Genomic DNA, 8,762 nt, shown 5'->3' with positions numbered 1-8,762 from the left:
TAAAGGCTTTCACATTCGTTGGAGTACAAGTCTTCATAGTATTCTATTATTATCCATTTCACTTCTGCTGGTTCTATTGTGACGTATTATTTCATAATCATGTGATTTGTATCTTCTTCTTATCTTTTGTTAGGTTTGCCAGTGGTTTGTGAGTTTTATCAATCCTTGTAAAGAACCAACTTCTTGTCTTGCTGATTCTTATTGTTTTCCTATTTCATTGATTTCTGTTCCAACCTTTATTCTTTCTTTTCTTCTGGTGGCTGTTGGCTTACTTTGCTGCTCCTTCTCTATTTGTTGAAGATGCTGGATTAAGGTGCTGATTTTGGTTCTTTCTGCTTTTGGGATTTGTGCATTTATTGCTATAAAATTACCCTTTGAGCACTGCTTTTACTGTGTCTCAAAGGTTTTAGTAAGTTGTGTTTTCATTCTTGTTTACTCAAGGGATTTTTCCATTTCTTTTCTTATTTGATCTATTACCCACTCACTTTTAAGCAGGGTGTTGTTCAATGTCCATGTATTTGACTTTTTTCCTTGGTCTTTCTGTTGTTGATTTCTAATATTAGAGCATGGTGACCTGAGAAGACACTTTGTAGTATTTTGAAGTTTTAAAACTTATTGAGGTTTGTTTTGTGGCCTAACATATGACCTATCTGAAGAATGTTCCATGTGCACTGGAAAAGAATGTATATTGTACTATTGTTGGGTTGAGTTCTCTGTATATATGAGGTCAAGTTGGTTGATTGGAAAAACAAAAACAAAGATGTTGTTGTTGTTGTTAGGTGCCATTGAGTTAGTTCTAGCCCATAGTGACCCTATGTACAACAGAACAAAACACTGCCTGGGCCTGCACCATTCTCATAATCGCTGCTACAGTTAAGCTCCTTGCTGTTGTCACTGTCCCAATCCATCTCACTGGGAATCTTCCTTTCCTTCACTGACCCTCCACTTTATCAAGAATGATGTCCTTCCCCAGGGGCTGGTCCTTGCTGATAACATGTACAAAGTATGAGAGATAAGGTCTCACCTCGATGTTTAGGGCCCTTAATTGGAAGCAGTTTGTGGAGGCCCTTGATCGAGCTGGTTTCTGTGTATGTTAGGACCACAGGGAAGCTGGGGACAGGATTAAATGCTGGTTAAATGTGGTTCTAGTGGCCTTGCTGGTTCTGTTGGTTTGGAGCTGTGCCTTCCTGAATCCAGGCACCAAAGTGGCATGGCACCTTGCCATGCAGCTCCAACATCATAGAAGCTAGGGTCTGTGCTGGGGGTGGACAAAGGTGGGAGATGACAGGGGAGTGTGTGGGAAAAGAAGGAATCACACCTTTCCCATCACCTGTGTGAATCTGCTCTGCCAGGCCACCTTCTGTTGATAAAGCTGCTCACAAAAGTTCAAAATGGTTGTGCCACATCTGGCTGGCGGTTCAGCCTCCCTCTCTCATCGTCTCTGCTCAGCTTCTCCTCCCAGCAAGCACTCCATCCACTTCTCTAGCCTTTCCTCTGAAGCTCAGGGAGCCAGGATTTTCATTTTTGTGTTTCATTGGTTTCTTGTATCTTTCTTGTAGAGCAGGGGTAGAAACCTTTTTTCTACCAAAATTTATAACATCATTTGTGGGCCATCCAAAATTATCAACTTAAAAAATAATTTAATTAACTCAGCACTGCTCTGGTATGGCACTGTGGGTTAATGCGCTGGACTGAAAAGTCATTTGAACAGCAAGGTCCCTGGTTCAAGCTCACCAGTCACTCCTTGGAAACCCTATACAGGGTTGCTGTGGATCGGAACTGACTCGACGGCACTTCAACAACAACAATGTGATGTTTCTAGGACAAGCACTGTACCATAAGGTCGGTTTTAACCAAAAGATCGGTGGTTCAAACTCACCAGCCACTCTTTAGAAACCCTATACAGGGTTGCTATGAGTCCGAACTGACTCAACAACACTTACCAACAACGACAACAACTGTGATGGCTGGAACTGCGGTTGCCTTAGCAGGGCCAGACCAAATGATTTTGAGGGTCTTATCTAGCCTGTGGGCCAGTCATTCCCCACCACTGTTGTAGATGGTCCATGTAATGCATCTGCCTAGTCCACCATCTTGCTGGAAATCTATCTCTCACCATTCTGACTGTATTTCTTCTAACATACATTTGTTCGTTCATCTGACAGTCCACAGTATACTCAATATTCTTCACCAAGTGGAATGTTATTTCTTTTTCTCTAATCTTGGGAGAAACCAGAGAGAGCTCAGGTTGGGGTGGGCAGGGTAAATGCCGATTGTTCTCAGAGACTGAGTTCATCTGCACATTATAGGTCCCTGACGCCAGTGCTTTGGAAAGCCTCTGTTTAGCTGATGCTACAAAGAGAGTCCCGTTGGCAAACACATCGATTCCACTCTACTGGAGAACTGTGTCTGACATAGTAGGACATGTGCATTTTAGGGCTCAGCACCTCTGAGTTTGAGTTCTCTGTAATTTCTCAGCCCTAGAAGATTCAGCATAAAGAGCCTCAGAGCCTTGTACTCTAAATCTGTAAAATGGGCATGGCAATGCCTTCCTAGAGAGGTTATTGTGGGGGATCATGAAAGGATACTGGTGAAGGACCCTGGGTAAGTGTAGTATACAGTAGGAGCTCAGTAAGAATTCTGGTTTTGGCTAACGTTGGACAATGAAGACTGAAAGGCTGTTCACATCTAATGTGGAACCCAAAGTGATTTATGGTATGTTGGTGTTATCGTTAGCAGCTGTTAAGTTGGTTCTGACTCATGGTGACCCCATGTGTGCAGAGTAGAACTCCTCCATAGGGTTTTCAAGGCTGTGCCCTTTTAGAAGCAGATTACCAGGCATGACTCCTCTGTGTGTATGCAGGCACAGATATAGATTGAACATCCTAATATTCATGCTCTAACAAAGACTGTGTTATCTGATACTCACTCATTCATGCATTCATTTATTTGTTCATTCAACAGTGTGCATGGGGTGTCCTATCTGTTCTAGCTATTATGAACCTAGGCCTAAGAGTCTCAGCTCTCCTGGCCCTTACACTAGAGTGGGGAGTCAGACATGAAACATCCCAGGACACACAGTTTTAGTAGAGCCTAAAAGTAATGTCTCGTGGCAGTGGCAGGAGAATCTGACCTCAGCGGAAGAGTGACAATTCACTGGTAGATATGGATGTGGACCAGAAGGGAGGGAGGGTCAATCCAAGTAGAAGAATCAGAAAGGCTTGGGGACTTGTAGAGACTGGTGCTTGAGGGTGTGAGAGACCAGTGTGCCTAGAGCACAGAGTCTGGGAAATGTGGCTGTGTGCCTTGTAGACATGGTTAGGGATAGGGATCTTACCCTAGGAGCACTGGAAAGCACCAAAGTTTTCTGAATTTGGTAGGTGGAGGGGGATTGATGGGGTGGGATCTCTATTGGGTTGTTAGTGTTGCGGGGGGTGTGGGGGTGGATGGTGTCAGAGAACAATCAGGAAGACCATACACGAGATGATAAAGGCTAGCTAACTGCTGCTCAGTCAACTCCAACTCAAGGTGATCTCATGTGTGTCACAGTAAAGCCAAGTTCCATAAAACTTGCTTGCTTATTTCCTTGCTTTCTTTTTGTTTTGTTTTGGTTGTTGTTATTATGTGGTGCCAACTCTTAGCAACCCTGTATAGGGTTTCTGAGGAGAGGCTGGTGGTTTGAAGTGCCAACCTTGCAGGTTAGCAGTTCAGTGCTTATCCTACAATGTCACACCAGAATTCCAAAAGTATTCTCTCACAGTTGAGGTTAGCAGTACAAATTCAGAGTGCCAGCTCTAGGAGAAGTCTTGGGGAAAGGTTCTTGTTTCCTTTCAGCATCGGTATGCCCACCATTCCTTGGAGATCGCCAAACACTTTGGCATCAATCTTCCCCTGAAAGTAGGAACTTCACAGTGCAGGGAGCCAAGGTCCAAATGACATATTTCACTCCCGGCTCTTCTTTATTGCTGATGGTAGATCCCTCTGATCTCTGTTCACTTCTCCCTGGGGTTTTCAAATATTGGTCTTTCAGAAGCAGATTACTAGACTTTTCCTCCGAGATTTCTCTGAGTACACTCAACCCTACAGCATTTCAATTAGTAGCTGAAACTGTTAACCATTTGTACCACCAAGGGACTCAAGGGTGGAGCTCGTGACTATAAACTGCTCCTAGGGTAGTTTCAAGGAGATAACATGGGCCAAGCCTGTGGAAAACAGGAGAGGCGTGTCAGCTACTGTCCATATCCAACCTGTCCTGCCCTGCCCTCAGGCACTACTGCAGAGTCTCGCTTTCAAACTCTACTGGAAATCTCTCGGTAATGAGGACACTGCACATGAACTTTGAATTCAGAGACACACTGGCTTCCAATTCTAATGACTTCACCATGTGACCTTGGGTCAGTTATGTAACCATAGTGAGCCGTGATTTTCTTTTTTCTTACAGGGAAATTTGAATCTGTTTTTGCAGGCCAAATCCCACAATTAAAGAAAGTGCAAGTCAAACTGGTCACAGTGTAGCTGTCTGCTAAGCCTTCTTGTTGCTGGCTGTCCTAGAGATAGCCCCCAACTCATCGCTACCCCATGCACAATGAGATGACACCATTGTGATTCATAGGGTTCATTGGCTGATCTTTCAGAAGTAGATCGCCAGGCCTCTCTTCCTAGTCTTAATCTGGAACCACTGCCATCAATTCCATTCTGACTCTAAGCAACTGTTTGTATGTAGGGTTTCTGGGGCTGTTGATCTTTATGGGAGCAGAAAGTCTCTTGTTCAGCATCCTAGCAGCACACAAGCCTCCACTGACAAGATGGGTAATGGTTCTGTATGAGGAGCATTGGCCAGGAATCCAACCCAGATCTCCTCCATGGAAAGTGAGAATTGAGAATAGCCATCCCTCCCCATCCTCATGCCTACCCCACACTAAACCTTCTTGTTTTTAGTTTATGTCTCATTTATCTAGTGTTCTTATAAAACAAATGCACACGCACATAGTTTTAACAAACATAAATTTATTCTTTCACAGTTTGTTGTTAAGTGCTATCAAGTCCCTTGTGGTTCAAACAGAACTTGCAGTCGAGTGCTTTATCCTACAGTGTCACACCAGGACTTCCTCTTACAGTTTAGGAGGCTAGGAGTCTGAATTCAGGGCTTCAGCTCTAGGAGAAGGCTTTCTCTCCATCTGCTCTTGGGACAGGTCCTTGTCTCCTTGCAACATCCATGGGCCCAGCATTTCTTGGAGATCTGCATGTATCTTAGCATCAATCTTGCCCTGGGTCTAGGAGGTTCTCAGCACAGGGACCCTGGGGCCAAAGGATGGGCTCCCTTCCCAGTTGTTTCTTGGTGATAGTCACACCCCTCCTTCTCTACTTGATTTGCTCTGTTTTTATTTCTTGTAAGAAAAAATATGATGCAGACCACACCCCAGGGGGAAACTCCCCTTTTATCATATCAGCACTATGACCTGAGTAAGGGCATTGCATCCCATTCTAATCCCCTTAAAAATGATTGGTTAATAGACTTCTGTCAACTTGGAGATGAGAGAGAGAAGAGAAAGGACTGGATGGTCCGAAATGTGGTGAGACCTGGGGACTCCTGAGCCCATGGACAAGGACCTAGCCACAGAGGGCTAGAGCTGAGAGTGAAGTATCCAGATGATATGAAGTGAGGGGAGATGCATAAGAACACCCAAGCTTTCAGATAGCACCCATTTGACCTAGCCTTGATGACCTGATAATCAGAATTCAACTAGAGGATGATTAAAAAACAATTATAAAGAAAACAAGTGTAAATTGCTACAATTTGATGAACTTGACCTATACTTATAGATGTAGTAGCTCAAAATACCAACTGAGAGGGAAGGAGTTTTCACATCAAGTATCAATCTTACCCTTTCTGTACATAGAGTAGATAGAGATGGGCAATTTAGACATTGGCTCCCTAAAATGGGAGGGGCTATAAAGGTATGAAATGACTGGTTTACAAGTTTTCAAGAGGAAATTTAGTTTCAGAGTGTGCGGGGGAATCCACACTGAATAGTTTCCATCTTGTCTAGAAGAATCTGGTAAAAGGAGATGGGGATAAGATTATGACTCAATAGTAATTGTTGTCATTACTAATTGCGACTGTCCTAACTGTAAAGGTAGAAGTTTTGTAACAAAGAGCAGGGAGTACTTAATCTTACAGTCCAGGAATAGAGGACCCTAGAATCATCAAGGAAGAAGAGAATGAGTGGAATGCGGGACCCTATCCAGAAAAGCAGCAACACCAGAGATGGAGGCAGAGATGAGGACATGGCGGGAGGAAGCAGCTGAGGACTCTAGACTCATGGAAAGAGAAAGACTGTGTGCTGGTGGCCAGGAGGCTGGTTTGCAGAATGTGCCCTTTGGCTATTTAAATGATTAGATCTTCCTAAGTGCACATCCCACCTCCACAAAAAACAAACAAACAAACCCAGAGGGAATAGAAACAAACTCTGTTGAATGATGATGCACAGAGTAGATTGTAATCATTGCAATTAAACAATGAGTGTAAAAACTGAGAATGAGGGTCCAGCCAAGTGGATATCTATTTTAGAGGGACACAATTCAATCTATGACATGTACCATCTTCATGTACCAACTTCAACAACTCATGGTGGTTTTATCTGCACATAACAGAGAGACACTGCCCAGTCCTGCCTCATCCTCACAGTGCATACTGTTTGAGCTCATTGTTATAGCCTTCTTATCCATGTATAACATGGAAGGTCTCCCTCACTTAGGCTGCTTTCCTAAACATGATTTTCTTTCCCAGTGATTCGTCTTTCCTGATGATGGGTCCATATTAAGAAAGATGAAGTCTCACCATCTCAGTTTCTACAACACTCTGACTGTACTTTCCCTAAGACAGATTTTTTTCTCCCGTTCTTCTAGAAGTCCATGGTATATTCCATACTCACTGCCAACACCACAATTTTAATGTGTCGATGCTTTTGTCATCCTTTTTCGTTGTCCATCTTTCACATGTAAATAAGGCCATTGAAAAGAACACACATTATCACTAAATATTAAAACTTAGTAACTAACCCCCCACCCCTCGTTTATTTTTTTTTTAGAGAGTGTGCTGGCTCCGTATGATAAGCACTGGACTGCTAACCACAAAGTCGGTGGCTCAAGTCCACCAGCAGCCCTGAGGGAGCAAGATGAGGCTTTCTGCTTCCACAAAGATGTACAATCAGAGAACACCTATACAGGGTGGCTATGAGTCAGCGCTTAACAATAACACCACCAACAGCCCCTTTTGGGTAGCTTATACCCCTTCAAGTGCTGAAGACTCTGAATGTCTAACTCAATTTCTACCTTGTATCTTGTTGTTGTTAGGTGCCATCGAGTTGGTGCCGACTTATAGCGACCTTATGCACAGCAGAACAAAATACTGCCCAATCCTGGGCCAACCTCACTACTGTTGCCACACTTGAGTCCATTGATGCTGCCCTTGGCCAATCCATCTTGTTGGAGGTCTTCCTCATTTTCTCTGACCCTCCAGCTTACCAAACATGATATCCTTCTCCAGCAACTGGTCCCTCCTGACAATATGTCCAAAGTGTAAGAGACGAAGTTTGGCCATCTTGGCCTTCAAGGAGCACTCTGGCTGTACTTCTTCCAACATAGATCTGTTGGTTCTATGGGCAGAAAAAGAACTAAAATTGTTTTTCTTGCAGCAGATGGGACAAGGAAATTAGATTCTTTGTTCTGTGGTCCCACCCTGTCCACCAGCCCTAGAGTTCCACACTTCAGTGTCTATTTAGTTTGCTTCCTTCCCCAGCAGATACCAGGTGTATCCAAAACACCCTGTCTCCCTCCCCTTGGCTTATCTGGTTCATACACACCTCATGTTGTCGTTAGGTGCTGTAGCATTGGTACTGACCCATAGCAACTTACAACAGAACAAAGCACTGACTTCACAATATGATTGAGTTCAGTGCTGCTCTCACTGTGACAAACCATCTCATTGGAGGTCTTCCTCTTTTTTGTTGACCCTCCACTTTATCAAGCATGATGTCCTTCTCCAGGGACTGGTCCTTCCTGAAAGCATGTCCAAAGTATAAGAAATAAGTTTCACCATCCTGGCTTTTAAGAAGCATTCTGACTGCCCTTCTTCCAACACAGATTTGTTTGTTCTTCTGGCAGTCCATGATACTTCTAATATTCTTCTCCAAGACCATAACTCCAATGCATCAATTCTTCGTCTCTTATACTTTGGACATATTGTCAGGAGGGACCAGTTGCTGGAGACAGGTATCATGTTTGGTAAGCTGGAGGGTCAGAGAAAATGAGGAAGACCTCCAACAAGATGGATTGGCCAAGGGCAGCATCAATGGACTCAAGTGTGGCAACAATGGACGTCCTTATTCACTGTCCAATTTCACATATGAGTCCTGGTGTGGTGCTGTAGGTTAATGCACTGTACTGCAAAGTCAGTTTGAACCACAAGATCAGCTGTTCGAGCTCACTAGCCGCTCCTTGGAAACCCTAAACAGAGTTACTATGGGTCACAACCAACTCGACAGCACTTACAACAACAACAATAAATCGAATGAAGACACTATAGCTTAGGTGGTTGTTGTTAAGTGCCATCAAGTTGGTTCCGACCCACAGCAACCCTTATAGGGTTTTCCAAGGGAAGGCTGGTGAGTTTGAACCACTGACCTTTTGGTTCAAACCGCGTCCTACAGAGCCACATCAGGACTCCATTAGGTATACCTTAGTCCTGAAACTGACATCTT

Source organism: Chrysochloris asiatica, unplaced genomic scaffold (assembly GCF_000296735.1).
Source record: "Chrysochloris asiatica unplaced genomic scaffold, ChrAsi1.0 scaffold00292, whole genome shotgun sequence".
NCBI classification, from domain to species: Eukaryota; Metazoa; Chordata; class Mammalia; order Afrosoricida; family Chrysochloridae; genus Chrysochloris; species Chrysochloris asiatica.
Note: the sequence above shows the minus strand (reverse complement) of the source record.